The sequence below is a fragment of the Oxyura jamaicensis genome, chromosome 2 (assembly GCF_011077185.1).
Source record: "Oxyura jamaicensis isolate SHBP4307 breed ruddy duck chromosome 2, BPBGC_Ojam_1.0, whole genome shotgun sequence".
NCBI lineage: Eukaryota > Metazoa > Chordata > Aves > Anseriformes > Anatidae > Oxyura > Oxyura jamaicensis.
In genome coordinates, this window is record NC_048894.1 from 90140227 (window position 1) to 90164992 (window position 24766).

General features: G+C 41.3%; 1 long non-coding RNA gene across 1 annotated transcript; it reads right to left on the reverse strand.

Annotated features, from left to right (window-relative positions):
• Nucleotides 1–289: 289 nt before the first annotated feature.
• LOC118162889 lies at nt 290–7731 on the reverse strand. The gene is made up of 2 exons (XR_004748702.1): nt 7483–7731; nt 290–902 (listed from the first exon to the last, which is right to left on the reverse strand). It is a non-coding gene; the product is annotated as an uncharacterized LOC118162889 (long non-coding RNA).
• Between the last annotated feature and the right edge of the window lie 17035 nt (nt 7732–24766).

Consider the following 24766-nt stretch of genomic DNA (forward strand, 5'->3'; position numbering starts at 1 on the left):
TATTCTGAGCTTTTTAGACAGGTGAAACAAGGACAAATAAAATAGGAAAAATAATAATAATAATAAGTGGTAAATACTAGTGCACATATTTCAAGCCAATTTTGCCTCTTGGACTTCACTACTGCCCACTACAGAAGAGACAGACATTTTTCTGGTTTTAACATGTCCAAGTAAATGAAGAGAATTTGGGGGAGGGGGGAGGGAGCACTATCAATATTGTTGTAACTTGAGCCAAGTTTCATCGATCTTTTCAATTACATTTTAGAAACTGGTTCTCACGAACTGAAAAGAATTGTGGCTTTAAGGTCAATTACAATGGGCCTTTTAAGGTCAGCTCTCCTCCTCTAGAATTAATCCTAATTTCCATTCTGTGAAAAATCTTCAGGAAGAAAGTCATTTCCAAACACTTAAGTATATTTATTACTCTCATTTCCACCCTTATTATGTAGATTAAGGACTAGAATAAACCAATTTGCTACATATTCTAACAAGAGTGCTGTTATTTGCAACCTACTTCAACTGGAGGACTTACTCTGGCAACTTGCCTGTAAACTGCAGAAAATTAGCACAAAAGGAAAAAAAGATAGCTGCTGTCACCTTCCTGGCACAAGGGCACAGCCTATGAAAGGTATCAGGCTCAGTATGCACACCCTAAGATCCAAATTTTGTGTGCAGCCTGTGGTCCAGGCTTGGCTTTCCAAACCTGTGGTCCTCCGGTTCCTCAAGCACAGTAAATGCTCGCAATGAAAGAGCAGGCAGTTCTTGACCGCTGCACAAGGTGGGACTTGCTGTCTGTTGGCTGGTGAAGGAATTGCACATTTCACTACAATTAAAGCAGCAAAGATCTCAGAACCTTCACTATTATCACGGATGGAGAGGAAATGAAGTGGTTTGGCTTGTGCCTGTGGGAAAACAATAATTAGGCAGCTCAATACAGGAAAAAAAAAATGGATCAAGTTCAGTTTTGGTGGGATTTGCTACTTGAGGTAATTATCCCTTCGAGAGCTGAACTGCTGTGCAGTAAAGCATTCAAGGGGACCTAATGTAGAATTGAGAAAGACAAGTTCGCATTTCTTCTCTAGAATGACTCGAGATGACTTGAGGTCAGTGACACCTGAAAATAAAGCAAACAATGAAACTGCAATAAATACCTTCTACATCTCAACAGCTTTTACCTTGGAGCCTGTACGTTTTTGCCAATTATGCACTAAGCGTAGTACCATCATAAGTCAGCAGCATAAACAGCTAAATAATTCACGTTGGCGTACACAGTGCCCTCTCTGTCACTGGCAATGTTATACAATTGAGAGGAGGCAGGATGGACACTTCTGGAATGCACACTGTGATTCTGGGATTCAGCTTTAAACAAATCAGGGAAATGGAAAGGCGCTTCAAAGCTAAACCTCACAGGAAGCGTTCCTGGCAAAAATTATTTCTGCCATACATCATGGTAACACAGCCAAGGAAAAAGCAATGGAAAGCCTACAACTTGTTTGTTCCTGTTTTCAAGTAGGAGAGACAAAAATTGCTGCACGTTTAATGCACAATTCACCTTTGAGAATGATCATTTGAGGAAGTGTTAATCAGATCTCTTTCTAAGCACACGTGGTCTATTCAATATTTCATCCACAATTAACACATTCTAAGAGGCAGGAGTGTCAATAGGAGCTGCACAATTTTAGATTTGCAACAGTTTCCCTTCTTCATGTTGCAGCGTTTCAAACCAAGGTGTGTTTGCATTCAATAAACAAAAATAGAGTGATCGTGAGCAGCAGTATTATAAGGTAACTGAAAAACAAACAGATTTTGTAGTTGGAAAGGGACCATTATCATTCTCTGCTCTTACCTTGTGCATCGCTGTATGATAAAAACCAGGATGGTTTACAGTACTAAATAACCCCCAGTTTGAAGATAGATTGTGAAGGAATTACACATTTCATTATAATTAAAGCAGGGGATATCTGCAGAACTTACTAAATTACAAATAAAAGCTACACTAAACTGAAAGTAAAATAACAGATGGTGCATAAGTCATTAAGAAAGCCACCTCCTTAAACTAATGGATTTCACTAGAGCTTATCAGAACTAGCGAAGTGGAAAACATGGCAAAACCTGGGGAAAATGCAATAATAAATCCAGAGTAAAGATTGCAAGCAGACACCCTGCCCCGATACTATGTCAACTGTGCATGCTAATACAATCTTTGTGTGTGAAAGGATTCCCCCATAGCAAGTAGTCTAAAATGGAAACGGACAGTAAACCCTTTAATGCCTTAATCAGAAGAGTGTTTCAAAACAAGAGAAACAAAAGGAAGGAGAAATTAGTTGAGAAAGCAAAATCCACACTGGCCACCATCCAGTCACAAACACTACATGCATGCTGCAGATTCCCCACGCAACCCACACGTTATTCTGGTGTTTTGCAGTCATCTAGAAACAAAGCTCCATCTACTTGATCACTGTTTGGCTGGTAAAAGACCTTGGTCTCCAAGCAAACCAATTTAGCTTCCTTTATTAGTGCCAATGGCTTTTGTCAATAAAGTCAAAAAGTTCCTCTTAATATTAAAAAAATAAAAAAGATCAGGCATGAAGTTAACTCCACGTAAAACTACATTAGAAATAATCCCTAAGCTTTTCACGTTGTTCATAACTATCTTTCACTTGCTTAAGAACATCTTGCAACCTCTCCGTGTCTTCATTGTACCTCCTCATACTTCAGAGGATCTTAGCCATCTCTATTCCTGCACACAGCTCTTTCTGTGTGGCAACTGCTGAACTACTGACCAACTCAGATGCGACTTTTCAATGTGAAACAATACTTATTTCATAGATAACCATCAATCACAGAAAATTTGGAAAGGCATTTCTGCTTAAGAAGTAGTCCCAATGCTTCCCACACACCCAAAAGTCACAAAGACAGGTGAATAATTCAACAGGTTAGCATCCTTACTTTTTCCTGAAAGCAAAACTCAGATTGAACGTTAGCAGAGGGTGAGGTGTTCAGCACTGCACAAAAGCAGTAACACTGAAGACAGCTTTGTATTGTCAAGCTGAAATTCATTTTCGTCCCCTGGCTATAAGATGCCCTTCTTTATAACGTGGCTGTTATTAATGGAGCAGGTTGGGTTTGGTCTCTGCTGCCAAAGCAGAACTCCAGTGCAACATATTTCTCATTCCTGGTGCTTTGTGAATGTTAGAAACAGACTTAATTTTCATTAACGAATGATGAATTACATTACTCAGAGACAGCCCTGTGATATAGAGTAGCCCCATTTATGATCTAGGAGCCAGGCTGTTTCAAATTAAAAATTATGACTGTTCTTGTCACAGCTGTGAGTGCCTTCCAAACAGGGAATTTCACTCCTCTGAGCTATTTCTTATCCCATCCTTATGGGAAGAAATGATGAGCTTCCTCAGACAAAAGAGCACCTCAGTAATCCAGCTCCTTCCGAGGCAGAAAGGGGAATTCACTCCATCTAACCCAGGCAGCTCAAAGACAGGTAAGAGTGAGCTGTTTCCAAGCCTACCTTTATAGCAAAAGGAGACCAAAAGGCATCTGAAGAAGAGAAGTTATTTCATCCTCAAACTGGTTTCTAAAGGAAATCAGAGGAATAAATCTCTGGAGGTGCTGCTTTCCCTCCAATGGAGTAAAGACACGCTATGGTGACTAGTAGCTTAGATGCAGATGTGTAATTTTCAGCCGTCTGAAGTCAGATGTGTACACCACTAAGTATTGGGGGAAGGGGAGGGGGGACGGGGACACCACCATAAAACTTGTAAGAACAACCACTGAATCACATTTCTTTCGGGGCAAGATCAGAAAGTGAAGGCACCACCCAGAAACAAAGAGCTTGGAAAGAATATTTCTTGCAAATGCTGATACTTCAGAGCATCTCAAAGGTTTCCAAGGCCCTTTTCCACCTCTGCTTCAAGGCCTCCAGTATGACAACAGCAGACAGTTGCTCAAAGAAAATTCTATTTATTTTATCATGCTGTGAATTAGTTTCATAAGACGGTTTCTTTCAAAATATTTTTATGTAAAGTGCTTCAGAATCCCACAGACCAGGGTAAGGAGGAGAAAAGAAATGTTTTCATCTGAAAACACTTAAGCAATAACTTTTAAATAGAACCTTGAACAGTTCGGGAAACTGTTCTTTAACTCTGATCACTAGATTAGGTGCACTACTGCATAAGTCCAAACATACTCTTTTCTCAAAGGAAAGAACCATAAGAAAAAAAAATACTTACCTTGCCTTTTGCTTTAAAAAATGGTTAAATGGTTTCTCTGTTAATTTTCAATATCCTACAGTGAGTTTCAAAATATTTCCAAAATGGTAACAAATGCAAAAAACATGCTGCATTGGTACAGTATAAAATTCCTTTGAAGTGTTTGTCTGTTGTCCCTCTACAACACACTCACTATTCACACAAAGTGCATGTTACTAGATCTGCTAAACAGTGCACTTTTTTTCCCATGCCAACCTCTAACTGAGAGAGAAAAAAAATAAATCAAGAAACTAAATATCTTAGGTTTCAGAGAAACAAAGCAGGGTATCTTATGCTAACAGAGAACCTTGAGAACAAACCATTTCTAATTCTGACACAATCTCTTAATGAGACTAAAGTAGGCTTCTGACATCTGCCACATTTTCTACACCTAGAAAATTTTCTTATCTTCTGTCTGTAACACTTCCATTCTTCAGCTAAAGAACTCAAATAACAAGCTAGATTAAATAGCACACCCAGCTCTTGGGATGTTTGTCAGATATTTTTAAACCACCCTCCCTACTAGCTTCCATACACTGACAACTATGTGAAAATTATATCTCAACTTCATAGCTATGGAGGACTGAAAAAACATGGATTTAAAGCTTACACATGCCTGTTAATATATATTCAACAAATCATAATCCTAACGAAGTTGGTTATAGGTTTTGACAGATTTGCAGTAAAAGAGAGTTACCTGAAGTCACGTCAGAAATCTGTGCAAAGTCCCCATCTAAGCAGTACTCTGTCTAGTAGATCTCCCATTCTGCTCTAACAGGAAAGCTGACCCAAAACCGGGAACTGAATCTGACTAATCTTGACCACCCCAAGACACAAAAACAACTGGCCTCAAACAACTGAGTATTAACTACAGCAATGCAACATAATTTTGTTCTAATGGTGCTTTAAATACTGGCCTTTAAATCAACCCACATGGTACGAGGCCCCTAAGTACCCTGATCAAACCTACATAAACTCTAGGGAGTCACAATGATCTCAGACCACAGCAGTCCCAGAAGTAGCAGCCTTGTCCTATGCCAGAGGGATGCACACGTCCCTGACTCCCCATCTAGTGCCAGCCCTTCAGTTTTCAAGTTCTGTGGCCCCATCTGAAAATTAACATTCTGTGGTTTTGTTTACTTTTGGTAGAGCTGTTCTTTCCAGCAGCATCCCCCTGTGTCAACTCTCTTCAGTAGGCACTATTACCACCAGCTAAATTTCACTGATGGACAGAGTGGAAACTCAGGCTCCAGAGCAACCTACAATGAAAATGCTACCCATACCTGTTGATGCTTCATGACCACTAGAGAGGGAATAGAAGCATACCTTTGCATGAGATTAATTTCTTCCCGGAATTTGCCTTTTATTTCCATTCACCACAAAAAGAAGCGCAAGTGAACAGCTCAAACTTACATTTAACTTTTTTAATCTTTCCCTTCCTTGACAAATGAGCAGACAATGGGGTGGACTGTCTCTTTTCTCACAGTATCCTTGCTTTGTTCTGCTTCCCAGTTATACTTCAAATAACGTCAGTTAGGATCCATCTGTCCCCATCATTTTTTTTAGATTCCTACACTGATCTAAGGTTAAACACATGACCAATTAAAAATGAGATATGCCAGTTTAAGCTGTTCACTGTCGCTTGCTTTTATAGGAAAAGGAAAGCCTTCATAAAGAGAAAAATTCATTCAAGGAACACAATATTTCTTAAAACAAAGTCTATCGTAATGCAAAACACTCACAGGCCCAAGAAGCAAGAAAGCATCAATTTGCCAGATACTACTTGGATCTGATACATAGGAATGAAGCATCCTGTCTATACACACTGGGAAGGAAAGCCTGCAGGTGTGAGCTGTGATGTAGGCATATATTTTTTCCTACAGGATGGACATAAACGTTGAAATGTTCAATAGATTATGGGACACACTAACACTAAAAATAATGAATGTTAGCAGCACGAATACTCCCTAGCTATAGAAAGTAAAATATAACCAAATTTGCCTTGGTAGCAGGGGGTAGCAAATAGCAACAGACCAGGTTAAAGGGAGTAGGGGGATTTACACAGCTCAAATACAGGTAGACAAGTTAGAACAGCTGGAAGTTACCAGTAAAATTTTCAAAAGCATTTCTGGAGCAGGCACAGGTTCTTCAGTCATCTGCATGCCTTCATGCTTCAGTATGAAGCAGCAGCTTTAGCTAGGCAGTCAGGAGGAGCACAAGACAAGGATGTTGCCGCCTGAGGTATAACAGGTGGTACAAAACCCAGCCTACTTTCTCCTTAGAGTAGGCAGATTTGTAAGAAATGCCCTTGAAGAGTTGCTGTTGGACCTAAACAACATAGTAGCAGATAGTTTTCAGTCACCTGGGTAGTTTACCCTCTTTGAATCTTCCACAGCATGCTGAAGGGACTCTTATAAATGTATTTTTCTGCCATACCAAAGGAAAGAAAAGCCCCAGAGAATTTTAAATTGAGTAAAGGTGAAATAAATAAGAGAATCTCCTCATAGAACTTGAAAAATCTTTATAAAATAGAAATAATTGCTGATAATTGGGAACGAGGCCATGAGGACAACTGAGTCTGTAGTGTGCTGTCTACCAAAGAGATAGAAATGTTGCAAGACAGTGGGATTTCTGGGGCCTGAGCCACACTGAGGCATTGACAGAGCTAGAGCAGCAGGGCCTGCCTTGGGGGCCTAGAGGGACAGCAACAGCTCTGAGCAAATTTACCCTCAATGAGTCATAATTAGCTTCTCAATCAATCAGAGCGCTAGCTGAGGACAGAGGTTGATGAGGAGAAAAACATCCGGGAGCTTAAGATGGAAAAGTTATATGCATCAACAGTCTGAGGGCTGGATCTGATAAAGGAGTTGGGTGCAAACACGTTACAGGTTGCAATCTCTGACCTCTAGTGCCTGGCTTCCAAAGTGGAATTACAGGCAGGATGCAGGTGGACAAAGGACTCAGAGCAATCTAAGGTCGCAAGGCTGCATAATGTGCTGCCCTTCAACCACCCTTCCTGCAGCCTCTCCTCTGTGCAGTCATGCATTCACTGTCCCTAGACCATCTCATGAAAGAATTAGTAAGCCTGTGATTACAGTAGCATAGAATTTCACTCCCACCACTATCCCTGATTTGATTTCCAATCAAAACAGGGAGAAAATGCTGCACACAGCACTATCACCAACCCTACTGACGGGGGGAGGAAGCAAAGACTTACCGCTATGGAAGAGGTGTCAGGGAGCAGCCGGGCCTTACCTCTCTCTTAGGATAGGCAAGCCGAGGGTGGCCCCACTGCAGGCAGCATCCTCACCAACCTGGGTCACCGTCCCAAAGCATCCAAACGCAGCCAGGTGCTGGTAACAGGTTCCACTGAACAGCCACAGACGCAGGGAAGGAGCAAACCAGATGCACAGTCTGTTTGGGGCCTGCCAACAATGAGGCAGGAACAGGCCTGTGGCCATACACACCAGTGGCATAGCTCAGAAGAAGAGTAAATGGGCAGGCCTGAGTTTATAAGGAGCTCCTGGGTGTTTCCTGAAGGAACTGTGGCCCATGGAAAGCCAACACTGGAACAGATTTTTCCTGAAGAACTGCAGCCCGTGGAAGGGCCTGTGCTGAAGCAGGTGAAAACCGTGAGGAGGATGGAGCAGCAGAAATGAATTGTTAAGGATCTGACTGCAGCCCCGTGCCCCAGCCTCCATCTTCCTGTGCTGCGTGAGGGAGAGGAGACAGGAAAAGAATGAGTGAAGCTGAGCCTAGGAAAAAGAGGGGGAGATGCTGGTTTAATGCTTGGGTTTGTTTCTCACTACCCAGATCTTTTTTAGCTAGGAATAAATTAAATTAAGTTTGCTCAATCTGAGTCTATTTTGCCAATGAAAATTATCTTCCTGTGCTTATCTCAGCCCACTAGCTTTTTCATCCTGTCTTCTCCCTGTGTCCTGCTGAGGAGGAGTGAGCAGCTGGGTGGGCATTTGACTGCTAGCAAAGGTCAACCCAACACAACACCAAAAACTGACTGGGTATTCATCCCCACGCTCCTTCCAAATGTGCCATCCCTCTTTCTCCATATTCTACAGCTTGTGCAAAAAGCTAAAGAGAGCTAGTTTATGGATGACGGTGAGCAAAACAATGATTCTGAATTCTCATTTCCTTGGAAAATGAAAACTAAGTAAAATAAAATGCAGTTAATATCTTAATATGAATAATTAATAACAATTTAATGATTCTATTAACTAGAATAAGATTAGGCAACAGAATAAGACAAACATCTCTTTCCTCGCAGTCGGATTCCACTCCTGCAACTGAGATTTTTTTCCTCTGCTTGCTGATGGGGGAAAAAGAATATGGAGCTAGAATCACTCTCTTTTGAGAAGGAAGAACGGTGTTGCAGCGAGCTACCTTTAATTGCCTCCTTAAAAAAGTAAACGAGCAAACAGGGGACCTGAGGTCTATGCTGAACTGAGCCTGAAGGGATTCAAATTTATATTTTCTACCTCCTCAAGGCAAACCTTAATCATTTACTAAGTATGGCTAAATGGAGGAAAGTTTCCAGGTGCTCTGGGCCACAGTGCAGAGGAGAATTCAATAATCAGTCTGTTAAGTCTTGCTGAGTTCTGCTTCCTCCTCCTCTAAAAGTCACTGAAACAAACAGAAGAATATTCCAAAGCACAGAGTTTAGGATTTTTCTGCCAGCTGAAGGTTCTAGTCACTACAGCAAGGCTCCCCTTGTGTGCTCTCTCTCTAGTTTTGATCAAAGACTCTTACATTCTCAGCTATATACTAACCCAGTTAAAGGGAAAGCAGCATGATTCAGGCTGGGAAAACACCCTCCACTCAGCACTTACTCTAGTATGGCATGTTTGAAAGAAAAGTTAAAACTCCTGGCTGAGAAAGGAATTTATCCTGGTCACATACTCTCTCAGCATGTATTCTAGCCAATTAGGCTGTAATACAAAAGATGTATAGGAAGACTGTCACACTACGTTCACAATTTTGAGAAGGATGGCGTCAAATCTGTTTCTTGTGAATGATTCTCTGTAAGCAAGCATTATCTGAAATCTATTTAATCTGAATAAGCTCCTGTAAGTTGGAAGGATGACTGCCTGCTTTCTGAACCTTTATTACACTCAGGGGACATCAGTGCTAATAGATCCAGTTTGGGGAGAGCAAAGTTCAAAACCAAGTCCCTGAAACTGCCACATCAATAGGGAGCCACTCATATGGAATGATGCTTGGATTCCTAGCTCTGATGGGCTGTGCTTGCTTTTGAAGAGGATTTGACCCTTATGATTCATGCTTCTGCAGCACTGAACTGGATGATCCTAGTCAGTCTTCAAGCTGAAAAACACAGCTTAACTGCTTAGAGTTTATTGACCAACTTGCTTTGCAGTTTTATCCAAGCATAGTGATTGTTTATCAACTTTCCCATCTGTCACATACTCACCTTTCTGCCAGGCAGTTTGACTTCTAAAGTTCTTTAAAAAATGCACATTCCTCAATCAGGAAGTAAATTACACCGTGTGAGCCTTCATGATAAGCAGCATGCCCACCTGCACGCAAGAAATCCCAGGGTTAAACAAACGGGTCCTTTACTGAAATAAAAGAGGAAACAGTGAAGACTTGGCAAGTACAAATAATAAATCGGATGCTTCAGCAGCAGGCCCGACACTGTGCTTTTCCTCAACATCTGCAAGTTGCTGCTAGGCCAGCACTAGCCGTTCACTAAAAGACTCCTCTCCTAAAGATATCCCATTAACCAGGATTGAAAGAGTCTAACTGCAGAGGAACCCCACACTTTTTAAGTACTCCCTATCCCAGAAGAAGCAATCACATCTCTGTGATGTCTGTGACACAGAGCAATAATGCACTTGTTTGCAGGATGTTCTTAATGATGCCAGTGCAGGCGGCAGGCTCAGGTCTTCAAAGTAATCCCAGTCCCCTTGTGCCTCCCCTCCACATTAATCAAAACACCTTCACTTCAGCCTGTCAACCACAAAAATGCCTTCTTTGGAGTCCCAGGTTTCTAGGCATGCAGAACTGTCAGTAACCTTTAACCGAGTATCCTTAAATTGTGGGAGAGGTGCATTCCTTAGCTATTTTCATTGGTTCTGACTCCCACAGCTGCATCCTCTGCCCATATTCACACAGCATATTGGGATGAGACCAGGATGCTCATCCTTCCCTCTGCTCACCAGTATCCCTTGAAGGAACTCAGTGGCATAGGAAAGGAAGGAGCCACACGCTCTCCTAGACCTCTCCCCTAGTCCCATGCAGATTGTTTACGGATCTGTGGTGAGCCATGCTCACAGTGCAGAAGACAGCCCAGGACAGTATGTCTAACATGCCTACTGGTTTGAAAAGAAATGCCATCCCACCACTTCAGCCTGGGGCTCTTCTCCTAGTAGGTGAGCAATTTTGGTAACTCAACAGTTAACCCAGATAGAAACTGACAAAAATTTTGGATGGTTTCTAGTTGGCTAAAGATGAATATCCTGCCTTTTTTTTTTTTTTTTTTTTTTTTTTTTCCTGGGCATCCTATTTTTAATAAATAATTCACTGCTTGGACAGTGTTCAGCAGAAATTAGTCTCTGTCTTTAATTAAAATTTAACAAAATACATTCCTTATGCTGGCTGGCTGTACTTCCCTAAACAGTCTAATTATCCTTCCTTGATGAAGTAAACAGCACAGCAACAATTTTCAGGAGCAATTGAATATTTTTGCTTTTAGTGCTAAATGTGCCTCCATGTTCATTTCCTAGCTTGGGATCAATGCCTGCACCAGGAAGACAACACAACTTTCCTGTAATAAGGTTACTTATGCCTGTGATGAATTACTTTTGGCTCTTAATGACTCTCAGCATGGGGTTTCTTTTCCTCCTGCTTCACTGCTTGGAACATTTGAATTTTTTTCCCTTTTCATCTGATGTCAAAAATCACCGCTTTGGTTCTTAATTAAAGTATTTAATTGTTAAGCTGATTTTGTTCCTTGCTAAGGTGGGACAAGATACTGTTGGCCCATTATTATTTCTCTCGCTTTCATCTTACACCTTCAAAGAAAGAACTTTCTTATTGCAGACGTTTCACTAGGATTTTTTTGTACTAGAGGGTGGGTTTGTCTTTTTATTACATGTTCTTTTTAGTCATTCCAAACACATTGTCTCTAATCTGCTACCTGGCACATCTCAATCCTCTATTCAAATCACTTCAAAAAGGATTCCAAGCAGACTATTCAATTAGAATGACATGACCGAAAAAATAAAAATGAAAATTTAATGATCTAGTTATATCCCATGGCTACCTCACCTATGTTATCTTCAGCTCTGCTTTCATGAACCCAACTGCATTCAGTCACGTGGGCCACAAACTATTCTGTGTTGCTGTCATCCCTCCATTATTTATTTATTTTTAAGGAAAAAAAGGATGAAAAATAAATAGCAAGATATCTGATTGTTGAATCAGATAAGAGGCTGTCCTATAGAAGCAGCACAGCCAAACTTGAGAAATGACAATGACAGGGGGAAGGGGACTTCACATTGATCGGTATTTATGATACCGATGAGAGTTAATTCCTCGCTTTTCACTGTACTGGCTCTTTTAAATCAGCACAAATGAATCACTCAATAGTCCCTGTCCTAGCGCATGACTTAAGAGTCACTGAGTGGCTTCTAGATACCCTTAAGAACGCAGGGGACTGAAACACAGCTTGCCAAAATCAAGACAGATGGGTCCCATCTCACAAATTATTTCCTTTTTGTAATCAGCAGCCTCAGAAGATGTAGCACACAGACACCCTGACCTGCTTATCACACAGACAGTTGACTTTCATCTTGCCAGGTGGTTATGATTATCTACCAGATTAAACTCTGATATGAAATTGGAATGTGGAGCTTGCACCTACAGGGCTTCTGGCAACACAGTTTGCAATGGGATCGCCAGAGAGAAGAAAAGCTTGCAGAAATAAAAAAGGAGGACTTTCTCTCATGGCTGACTAAATTTCTTACAAATATCCAGTCATCACTAGAAGCTATAAATACTATTACTCAAAACCAAAGCAGAAAGGTTCAGTCCAAACCAGAAAAAAAATCAGTTCAATGTGTTGGTATTTAGAGAACAGACCCAATGAAAAAAATATATGTGAGGATGAGGGAGAATTCATTAAATGCCTGAGACAGGCGAGTCGTCAAGTCTGCGCTATGCTTCTGAGGTTTTGTGAACAAGGTGGAAAAAATCTCAGCTAAAATAAAGTACCACCAGGGCCCCCCGCCAAATACAACAAACAGTGAAGGCAACAGTGGGAAAATCACTCCTCAACAACAGGATATGTGCAAAATGTCCAGGGCACGATACCAAAAAACTACATCTGACCAGGAAAACCACAGGAAGTAAAACAATCTACCTTGCTAGATGATGTTAAAATGTCAGCCTTGACAGAAACTGAAGGAGAAAAATTACCACTAAAGGCACAAGAAATCACCTGATACAGTACAAGGACATTACCTATCCAAGCTCATCTCTCAATTTGTTCACAGTGGTTATTCATAGGAAGTTGGCTGAAATGTTATTTAAGGCATTGCTAGGAAAAGGGTTAAAGGGGTTCAGCATGGATATGTATGCCAAAGCCAAACAGCCATTGCTTTTGCTAGAAGGGTCCTGGGATCATGGTGGAGAGCACTGGAGGTGTAGCAAGTAGTGAGAAAGTACAAATGTATGCCATAGGTATAAAGTTTCACTACAACTCTGTATTTTGTAGGCTTACTTGGGCTCCCAGAGAATTTACATCAAGGAGATGAAACTCAACGCTGAAGGAGGAATTAGACAATTAGATTATGGTAAGCAAGGACTTCCAGGAAATCTTCGATTTTAGGAACTACGATGGTATTACGTACTATTGTCAGAATCAGTTTATAAGCTTAAGAACTTAATGGGATGAAAGGGAGAAGAACTTACAACAAAATAAATTCCAGAACGTTAGTTTGCTGAGTTGGTGGTGCTGTGTTGGACTTGTTTTCTTGTTTTGTTTTGTCTTGGTAAAACTTATATGAATGCTGTATGAGTTTTCCAGATGCTTGCATACATGGATAAAATACAGCTACGTTATGAAAGTCAGGGAGAGGAAAGATGAAGAAATTGGAAAGCTCTGGCACTCATGAAAGAAGTCATTTTGGATCAACTGCCAGAATACTACGTTTCAGACAACATAGAAATTTGTACCATCAGATTCAACAGTTGGACACTGACTGGGTTAATTCAGCAGCAATTTCAGGCTGCAACATGCAACAGTTTCTACTATACATTCAAATCATCTTCTTTTGCTACACAGATTTTTGTCCTGTTGGGTTTTTGAACCCCAGAAGTGCTACTTAGAAGACAAGGAGGACAAAATGGTTTTAAAAAGCTCTTGCTGAATATGGGAAATACTTTTGGCAGGGAGAGGGGAGAAGTAGTACACTCTGAGCCCTGTTACCGCAGCAACTTTGAGAAATCACAGCACGGACAAAAACTTGCTCAGAATAATTCTGGTTCTCCCTCACAGCAAGGTTTTGTGATTTCTATGTTACTGACACTCTGAAATCAGTCATGCTTTCAGAGATGAGCTCTTAACATGTTAAGATCTAGGCTACTGCCATGTATCTGCTTAATGACAGGATTTGAAATATACATTTGAATTTTCTGACTGTAATTCTGTTGTTGCCGTCTTCCTCCACATTGCTGCAGAGCACAGGAGCCTCTCAGACAGCCTGAGTGGTGAATTTGTGCATTCAAAGGGGAGAGGTCACGCTGTAATGACAAAAATGAGCTAACACCTAGGAAGCCAGCTATGCTAGAATTAAATTAGAATTCATGCTCATCCATTCTGGCAAAAAAAAAAATGATGGCTTCTCTTCTCCTTCATTAGCAGAGAGAGGCTGAGAATATAAGTATGCTACAGTATAATTTAAACAGCAAATCTGAAGAGGAAGGAGGATGATAAATGCAAGTAACCATTATAAAGCGTGACTATAAGGATAACGCCAGCATACAGTCATTCCATTTACACACATTTCCCTTAAGGAAAAGAAAATAAAACTCAACATTCAAAGAATCTGCAATTACAGAGGAAAAAAAAAAAAAAAAAAAAAAAAAAAGCTTCTTGGAGTAGTCACTCTGAACATGACACCACACGGCAGCAGAAGTATTCCAGTATTAGCTTACAAATTTTATTCTGTCTGCATCTAACGGAAACCTGGGAAAATAACAGTAGACTTCCTCCTGTCTAAATCACCTACTTAGAAACCGAGACATACAGCAAGGGGTGTCTAGGTAACAGCCACAACAATATTTAGACACCATCTATTTATCTAATGAGAACTTATCCATATCGAAAAGGACACGCTTCTGGATTATATTTGACTGTGAACTGGAGGCATCTCCAATTCCTTTCAGTGCGTAACAAGCTGTTTACTGGAAATATAAAAGATTGCTTTCAAATAGAGAAAAATGAGTTTGCAAGCAGATCTGAACCTAAAATGGTGAAGTCCAACAAGGAATGTACCCTGAGGAAATTCTTGAGAGTCTACTAAGAAGCCAAGGTACCTGGCCTCTTCAAAGCCTTCTCCTTAATATCGACAGGGAGCTGAGATGCTGCTGGCAACAGTATGGCCCTTCAGACAAATTTAAGTCTCGCTGTCAGCTGTAGAGTTCTTGCAGGGCCATTAGAATTTGACAGCAAGCTTGCTAAGCACTGCACAAAAGGCCATCCGCTGTCTAACCAGCAAATGGGTCACAGGCGCTTCTCATTTTGGAAAGAAAAGAATAAAATTGAATTTAAAATGTAATCTGCCACAAGGCTTTTGAGGAAACAGCTTCTCTGATCACAAATCAAAGCTAAAAGGATAGCCCTTGCATGTCCTTCTCCTGTTATATTTGTTCCCCGACAGGACATATATGTATCTTCTGAAAGAAATAGGGAGAGCTCCATAAAGTAACATTGGTGTGTTCCCATCTTTCACTGGTTTTCAACATCAGCGGTCCAGGTTAACTAAAGTATGACCTGCTAAGGATTATTTACATACACATTTCAGGTGTGAGCATGCGTCATTTTCCCACTGGAGGAATAGCTACTTCCTTCAGAAATGTCCTAGATGCAGTGAACTGAAACCTCTAGAGAAGGAATCGAATGACAATGTATAATATGTTGTACAGATATATATATTATAGACATGCATATATATATATGTTGAATAGTTACAGTTGTTTTAACTTCATAGTACTTCTTGGGCAACAGTCAGGATCATTACCTGCATTACTAAGAGATAGAGCTGAGCATCTGCCCAAGGTCACACACAAACTCTGTGGCAGGGCTGAGGACTGAACTCTGAGCATAAAAATACCTTTTGTCTGTTGAGAGAAAACCCAGAACATTCATTTTCCTAACTCTCAGTGAAAAACAGGTGTTTCACTGATGTAGATTTGATAGACCAATCTATGCCAGGAATTACAATGAGATTCAGATCCAAGCCAGGACAAATAATGTTCTGTCTGCAGTTGTCAAGGTAACAGCAGCCTGAGGTGTGCTAGCTACCGAGGAGCTTCAGTAACTCCATATTTATCCCTTCAGGAAGTACTTGTTGGCTGGTTTATGGTCACTCTGTGATATACTCACTAACCCTGCTGTGAAGAGACTAGGTATGCTCAATTTGCCAAAGAATGGTAGCACTGTTCGAACATAACTCACAGAGCATCTGGATCTTGGAGAGGAGAGACCCTTCCCTGGTGCTCGTGCTACCCTGTGGTCCATCCTTCAGCCCATGACCAGGCACGGCTGCTCAGGAGAACATGGATCAAGCAGCGCTGTGAGTCACCTTGCAGCAATAGAGGAGAGCGGGGCTGACTGGGGGATGATGATGCTCACAGACAGCACCTGGCCCATCCAAAATACATGCACTCGGAGAGTGGTCTACACTACAGAACAGTTCGTGGGAAACGGGTTTTTGTTCGTAAGCAGACATATCGATGAGACACCCATAGCAGTGAGAGAGGACTGCAGAGTGGCAGTGGCGCTCAGGGTGCATTACTCCCCAAAAGGGAGTTATCCATTTGTGGTGGTTGGTTTTTTGTTGTTGTTGTTGTTGTTTGTTTTGTTTTTAATGCATTTCTTTCGGCACAGGCAGTAAAGAAAAAAATCAGAAAATTCATTTCAGTTCTGTTTGCACTAGCTGTCAGCATAGGGTGAGTCCTTTGAGCTTTGGAATTTGGCTTTTCACACAGTCCAGGGAAACATCTGTGTGTTTTGTTTATTTTTAAAAGAGAGGATTTTATTTTTTTTTTCTATCAGGCTTGGTATTTTTACAGCTTATTTGTACAAGATGTTAACGATGGGTGAGATTTAAGCTGACAATGTCTCCTTAAGTTAAGGCTAGTTAATTCTACAGTCTAATAAACTTAAACATTCCTGTAAATGCATGAACTTCTCCTTCGTGTCTGGACTAGCTTAACTTGGCTGTCTTTGAGAGAAGGTCATCAGGTCCCTTTACAGAACTGATACAGGAATAGAGAGCCATCCCAAAGCTGGATCCCACTAATTTGATGGAAAGGAGCTGGCTTTCCAGCTAATGTAGTACAAGTGTCTCCTCCTCTCTTGCCAGTACAGTGGCAGTAATACTAGTAATACAATTCGTAAAATGAAGATAGTGCAGGAGGGCAACAGGGAGACAAGTCTAAAAAATGTGGCTTAAGATCGAGTGAGAACATGATCAATTAGGCAGGTTGCTAAAATAAAGCCTTTTAAATATGCCTGAAGAGTAACTTTCTGGGGATTACCTTTATGCTTCTTTAATGTTAACAGACTCTTTTAGTTTACTGCCACTGCCACTAGCAATAACATTATTGTGTTCATCTTTCTCCCACAAATCTTCTGAAGGTAATTAATGCCACCTTCCACAAAGGAATAAACTGAGGCAGATTGGTCGTGCAAGGCCAGCATCAGCACTGTAAACATAACCCAAGCACCTTCTGCCCTTGCTTTGTGCTCTGCCTGCCTGGTACACTCCATGCCTCAGGTAGAAGCAAAGATGGGGCCTGAATTGGTCAGAGGGGTCACCCTCCTTCTTTGCATCCAGCCACACAGAGCAGAGAGGCTACCATAGCCTCTTAGTTCTTGCCAGGTGAATAGCGAGATGCTATTCCTGATTATTTAGGCATAAACTGTTCGGGTGACAGTGCCCTTTGGCTGAGTGCTGATGTTTTTGCACTCAGAACTTTCATTCCAATCTAAATCTTACACATAGCTGCCTACATCAGACTGAGTGGTCTACTTTAACTTTCCCAAAATAAGTATCCACATCCTTTAAAAACATCCAAATTATTTGCTCTGCCAAGGTCTTTCCCTGCCTCCTTGACACCTCTTCCTGCACTGGGGTGTAGGATGAAATTCCCTACCCTTTAGAAAGGACTGGGAAGAGCCAAAATGCAAGGAGAGGAAGGGGAGTTGCTGCTTGCAGCTCTAAAGGAGTGTCCTCCAACTGTCTGCAATTTGTCCTCAGAGCTGTCCTTGCTCTTTGCTTTCAGTCCCCTCTGGCTTTAGCAGAGCTTTGCTGGAGAGTTTCCAATCATTTACAGGAATGAAAAGTTTAAAAATAAAATAGAATCTTTGATCAAGTAAGAAGTTCAGCTAGGAAGGAAAAAGAGAAACACAAGCAATGACAACTCAGGTGGAAGGGAAGGCAAAAAGCAGGTTCATTATGAGCTGACAGACATTTCTATGCCCGTTTGCAAAGCCAAAGCCCTCGCTGCTGCTCATTCTTCTCCCAAAATGCCCTGCATTAACAGTGCAAAATGTTTTGTTTTCACCTCTGGCTCTTCTCCATGTGCCAACAACATTCTTTGCTTTTTCAATTGCAAAATGTTGTGGGCTTTTTTGTTGTTGTTGGGTTTTGTTTGTTTGTTTTTCGAAGGAGCTTTCAACTGTACTAAAACGTGTGTGTGTATACACAGATGCACCTCCGAAGAGAAGTATCAGTTCTTCAATTTCTGTTTATTCTTAGCCAATTCTCTCTCTCTCCCATATATTTACTTATGTCTTAGATTGCAATAGCCGTGCCAGCTGCTGCTAATGGAGAGATATCTTCACTATTCTTCTATTGTAAGGGAGATAACGAGGCTGATGTAAAAAGAGTGCCAGCCTCTGCCTGATTTTTTTTTTTTTTTTGTAATACACCCAAATTTGCACATTCTGTATGACATAAAATTGTGAAAGCCTGACTATTCAAAGCAAGCTCTAAGCAAGCAGCTCATTTATGTTTGTCAAAAAGAAAAAGTCTTACCCATGCATGCAGTCTGCATCACTCAGGACCTCCAAAAATAACAGTGCTGAGGGCATGCCCTAAAATGCAGGCAGATCAAAGACTACAGTGGCTCTGGAGAGCGCACTTCCAGTAGTCTGGGTATCTATACTACCCTCACTATGTCAGGGAAGGCTGTTAGTGGGAAGGTGGTGAATGTCTGCATAATAGGCCTGATGGAGAAACCTTCCTTCAGGCAACAGGTAAAAACACTCCTCTCAGTTTATATTGTTAAAACAAAAACAGAACCAAGATTATTGTAATTCCAATCTTTAGATTTTCTTATCTTAAGCCAAAAATTTGAAAATGAACTCTGATCACCCCATCTTGAGCCATTTATTAAAAGACAACTCAGTAAAATCACTGCTATGTCACTGAAAAGTAGAATTGAATCACAGGAAGATTTTCCTTTAGAAGCTGCAAAACTACAAGGCTCATGTGACTAACTCTTGTTTGTTACACTTTTAGATTGTTTTTTAATACTGAAAGGGGAAAAAAAAGCACACATAATCCAAAATGAACACACTTGCCCTTCAGAGTCCCAGTCTTGGGACCCTGGTGAGTCCTTGGAAGGTTGCCCTTTCTTCAGGTTCAAATAGATGATTTGACATGTGGCTTGTTTGTTTGTTTTACAGCACGCTCATGAAAAGCCTAAGGTACAAGATAGCAAAGCTGTGTCAACAATACCAATGAAAGCAAATGCAGGTCCAGGAAACATAGGCGTTCTTGAGCAATACTCTGTTTCCATTTTGACAATTACCTTTATAACCAAAAGCAAACTCTTTTTACTCCCAATGCAAATTAAATCAATAGAAATTGCATGTCTGCTCTCCATTACGTATTTCGCAAGAATGTTCAGCAAAAACGTTTATCATTGTGGAAGTATAATCTAGTGGCATAATTTAATCCTTACTATTTAAAAATTACTTATGTATATATGGACGAAGAAACACGCTATGTCTGTGGAGTTCTGTTTTTTAAAACCAGAAATGACTACTAGATCATTTACTTTAATCTGCTATGCCATAAAAGCCTGTCAAGCCTGCTTCAGCCTGACAACTTATATTTTGCTATGGTACATCTTCCAGTGAGGCATCACAGCCTTTACTTGAAAACTTCAAGAACCTGTCAGTTTATTCCAATAGTTAATCACTCTCCCTGTTAAAAACACGTGCACTGTTTCTCTTATGAGTTTGTCTGGCTTTGACTTCCAGCCTTTGCTTCTTGTTATGCTTCTCTCTGCAAGATTAAAGAGCCTTTTAAGAACCCAGCATTTTCTTTTCATAAAAGTACCTGCGAAATTTGCTCATCTAGTTACTTCTCTGCGCAATAAAGCTAGGCAAATTGGGTTGTGGAAGTCGCTCACTGGAAGATGTATGTTACAGCTTTTCAGTCGTGCTTTGCAACCCTTTCTCCACTTCTTCAATATCGTTCTTGAGGAGTACACAGGAGAACCATGCATGCCATAACAATCACCTGAGTACAAAGCCATTATAATCTTCCATTGGTCAGTAAACTCCCACCTATTTTACAAGTGATAAAACCAAGACACTGAACCAGGATCGGCCCAAGTCTTCAAAGAGCAAGTAGTGGAATCAGGATATAAATACATGAATATTTTTCTCACAGACCTAATGCTCATGCCTTGTATATGGCTAAAATACATGCCTCTACTACAGCAGTGACCAGGTAATCTGGTATAGCAATTCTTAGCAGCATTTAATGGGTCTGTACTATGGACAGTAGCAGAAGAACAATGGAACTAAAGTGCATGACTTTCCCTCTTCCTTGCTTAGCTGCCCAACAGAAAAGAGTCCATTACTGGTGAGAGACAGGTACACTGGACTGGAGCTCAGGATCATTTAAGACAGGTGGTTAAAAACAACAGCAGATCATTCTAGCCTCCACTTGGTTACCACCTTTCCCCCTTTCTGCACTGCAGTTCCTCAGCACCTCTACCTGCCATCCAAAGCAGCAGCAGACACACAACCCCTTCACATTCATCTTTATGTCCAGACCTCACCAGTTTCAGTCATCTATAGCAAGAGACAGCCTCAAGATGAGAGCAGACAATTTTGAATCAGATTTGAAATCTGCTTGAAATCTCAACCTTATCTGGATTTACACACTCTACAAAGGAAGTATTTCTAACTTTAAAAAATAACAATAAAAAATAATAATAATAATAAAATAAAAAGAAACCTTGAATTAAAATTCAAGTATCAGAAAGATATCAAGTAGGAGGGAGGAAATGGCCAGCAGGAAACCTCAAGCCTGATTTGCCATTACAGATGAAGGTTGAGTAGCAATAAAATGTCTCAACGTCTCACCAACTGTCACTGTACAACTCAAAATTAAGGATACAAGGGAAATGCACATGTGCAGATAGGTTGAATGCAATCCTTTTTACTGCCTGTATGAGAGCATCTAAGGCTTGGTTATATTCACATACTCTTTCTGTTCAGATCTGGTGGCTTCCACAGGAGACTGGAGAGCTGCTAGAGGAAGGTCTCACAGACAAGTTCCTGCACAGTGAGAGTTAGGGGGTCACAAATCTGGGCTACTTTATGCTGCACTTCAGACTCTTAGGTCAGTCCCTCATGGGTTTTCATGTCTTCAGCAGAAAATCATGCTGCAAGATAACTGCTCTAGGGAAGGAACTGCTGGTATGTCCACCCACAGCACTGTTACCCCCTCGTTATCCTACAGAAATGCTCCCACCGAAGTGATATTAGTTGGCAGCTAAGTATGTGCATGCCAGTTACAATGTATTAATTCTTCAAGCTGAGCAACCCTAATTCATTTTTTTACAAGCTTGGCCAAGATTTCGTTCCATCACCAACAAAACAAGAATGTACATAACCTTTAGTTTCTCAGTACCTTTCTGCTACAGGCACTCACAGCCTGCATTGGTCTTGGTGGCTGCAGTCCAGGAATTGCTGCTCCTACTGCTTAACAACCATCCAACTCCACGGAGGGTTGGTATTCAATTATCTTTCATCCCACTCTGTTGGATTCTTTACTCACAGCTATGCTAATTGCTGTGCAAAATCTAGAATGGATCTTTGCTTCCCTAGATGTCTACCCCCTGCATCTCTCTTGTGTACACACAGAGAACATGGTTGAATTCTGCAATTTAGAAAGGTTATGAAGTGGCTTGCATTTTTATTTTTTCCATAGAAATACATGTAAGCAGTGGAGAGAAAGACATTTTAGAAAGTCATTATCTTTCTCTTTCTTTTAGAAGTCAGAGGTCATAGCAAAGAATCTTGGTTGTTCACTACTTACAGGGATGCGAACAGCACTCCAGGACCATGACACAAGTCTTTGTAAGGTGAGAGAAGGGAATTCAACCTTCTGCAAAACACTACATGACAAATATTTCCTTTGGAGAGCTCAGAAGGGAAAAGAAAACACAGAGAATAAAAACGTCACTGCAACGCACTATTCATCATGTAGGAATCAAAAGAAGACCAGTTAAAAAGATAATGTTGTGACAACAAAGATGTGCTAGAATGCCTCACCTTCTGCTGAAAGTTCCCCATTAGGATCTCAGGGCGTTCTGATTTCATTTGTACTTGCTTGCGGGGTTCAGCAGTCATAATGCTTGATGGAAGAAAACAACGCTTTTCAGAAATACGTTTTAAATTCCTCCCCAAATAACTGCCTCCAGCCTAGGTAGGAAGCGACGTACTCCTACCCGGTTTACACTACAGACCTGTATAAAGGTCTCTGCATTGCTCATAGCACTTACAAGGATGAGGGTTTGAACCTCCCACTCCAACAGCGTTTCGCTGATTTACCTACTCAGCAAAGTCAGATGCTGTATGAAAGTACTTCAAGCATATGGGGAATGGAAAAGAGACTTTAATCTTACTGGTTTTGCCATATTCCTTTCAGAGCAAACATGCGAACTCTATTTTGTATAAACACTGCTCTAGCCACCACACTGTAACTTGCCAGGAAGAGAAGCTACAGTTTATGATACAGTGTTGGAAAACACACTGCATACCAGAATCTCTGGCACTTTGAGCCAAGGTTGAGAGACATGCCCTCTACAGGCACCCCACATGTCAGAGGGAACCCCTGATCTGCTAACATGGTTGTTAGCTCAAGTGGCAGAAGCTTAGGACAGCTACACTGGGGAAAACAAAACAAAACAAAACAAAACAAAACAAAAACATGGTATTTTCTCCTATAACTAAGGGCTCTAACTATATAAATTGATCCATGATTGAATAAGGATTACACAAGTAACCAGAGATTAATCTAATTACTGCTTCTCAGAAAATTCCTTAAACTTCCCCCCACTCAAGAGAGCGTGCTTGTGCATTTATGTATGAGAGTCACTTAACCTTCTTCCATAGTGCTGTCAAGAGGACACATCTTGCCAGCGTTACATCCACACTTTTACAAAAAGGGCCAGGTGGTAGTGTGTGGGAGAACTGTGGTTACTGCAAGATGGGTATTTGTCTTCTGATTTGTATACAGTTTCACCTGTATTCAGACCTGCACAGTAGCTGGTAGTCAAAGTACTCAAGGAGTTTTATTCAGGACCTGTGGTTACAGAGGTTCCCAAGAGTTCTGGAATTCCCCCCAGGCATCATCAGAGAGGTTCCTATGAGATCTGAATGGCCAGAACCAAAATAGAGAGGCTTTTTTGCCTGAGTCTCCTCTGGAAACTGTTCTAGCCACACCACTCCAGTCATGGAAGGCAAAGGCAGGGACTTGGAGAATGAAGAACCATCCATCCACTGTAGGAGAAAATCAGGTTCAAGACCATCTAAGGAACCTGCAGGTGCACAAGTCCATGGGACCTGATAAGATGTATCCACGGGTCCTGAGGGAACTGGTAGATGAAGCTGCTAAGCCTCTCTCCATCATATTTGAGAAGCTGTGGCAGTCCAGTGAAGGTCCCACTGACTGGAAAAGGAGAAATATAACCCACATTTTTAAGAAGGGAAAAGAGAAAGACTTGTGGAACCAGTCACTCTTACCTCTGTGCTAGTCAAGGTCATGGAGCAAATCCTCCTGGAATGTATACTAAGGCAAATGGAAAATAAGGAGGTGATTGGTGACAGCCAATATGGCTTCACTAAGGACAGGTCATGCCTGACAAAGTTGGTGGCCTTCTGCAATGGGGTTATATACGGGAAGAGTAACAGATGTTACCTACCCGGACTTCTGCAAAGTATTTGATGCTGTCCTGCATGACATCCTTGTCTTCAGATTGGAGAGACGTGGATTTGGTTGACAGAACACTGGTGGATAAAAACTGGGTTGGATGGTCATGCTGTAAGTCAACAGTTTGACATCCAAGTAGAAACCAGTGAGGAGTGGTGCTCCTCAAGGGTCCACACTGGGACCAGTGTCGTTTAACATCTATCTTGGCGACACAGGCAGCGGGATTGAGTGCAACCTCAGCAAGTTTGCCAATGACACCAAGCTGAGGGGTGTGCTCAACACACTGGAGGGAAGGGATGCCACCCAGAGGTACCCTGACAGGCTTGAGAGGAGGGCTCCTGAGAATAACATGAAATTGGACAAAGCCAAGTGCAAGGTCCTGCATCTGGGTCAGGGCAATCCCAAACATGAATACATGCTGGGCAACAAGTGGAAAAAACAGCACAGAGGCAAAGGACTTGAGGGTACTGTATAATGAGAAGCTTAACATGATCCAGCAATGTATGTTTGCAGCCCCAAAAAAAACAACTGTATCACAGACTGCATCAAAAGAAGAGTGACGAGCAGGTCAAGGGAGGCAATTCTTCCCCTCTACTCCACTCTCATAAGGCCTCACCTGGAGTCCTGCATTCAGCTCTGAGGCCCTCAACATAAGAAGGACATGGGCCTGTTGGAGCAAGTCCAGATGAGGGCCACAAGGATGATTAGAAGGCTGAAGTGCCCAAGGCCAGGTTGGATGGGGCTTTGGGCAACCTGGTCTGGTGGAAGGTGTCCCTGTCTATGGCAGCAGGACTCAACTAGATGGTCTTTAAGGTCCCTTCCAACAAAAAAACATTTGGTAATTCTATGACATGACAATCAAAAAATACATTGCCTGGTAAAGACTTGCACAGGTGCAGCAGGTCGATCTTACCTGTAAAATCACTGGAGATAGCTTTTATTTAGAAAAGATAGAAAAAGAAAAAGAAAAAGAAAAAGAAAAAGAAAAAGAAAAAGAAA